We start from the raw sequence: 210 nt of genomic DNA, 5'->3' as shown, positions 1-210 counted from the left end.
AAAGATTTAGACTTAATTAATTGCAATTATACTTTGGGTTATCTTTATACATTATTTTTTTTCTTTTTGTCTTATCAAGACCATTACCGCATCACAGTCACAAAATAGTATATTCTCATTACGTCCACCCCTTTATGTTGTAATTGATATTTTGTTATAACTGTATTTTAAAATTATTCGTTCCCCCTTTTATTAACGTTACCTTCCATA

The sequence above is a fragment of the Penaeus monodon genome, chromosome 33 (assembly GCF_015228065.2).
Source record: "Penaeus monodon isolate SGIC_2016 chromosome 33, NSTDA_Pmon_1, whole genome shotgun sequence".
Taxonomy (NCBI): Eukaryota; Metazoa; Arthropoda; class Malacostraca; order Decapoda; family Penaeidae; genus Penaeus; species Penaeus monodon.
This window is presented reverse-complemented; position numbering follows the sequence as displayed.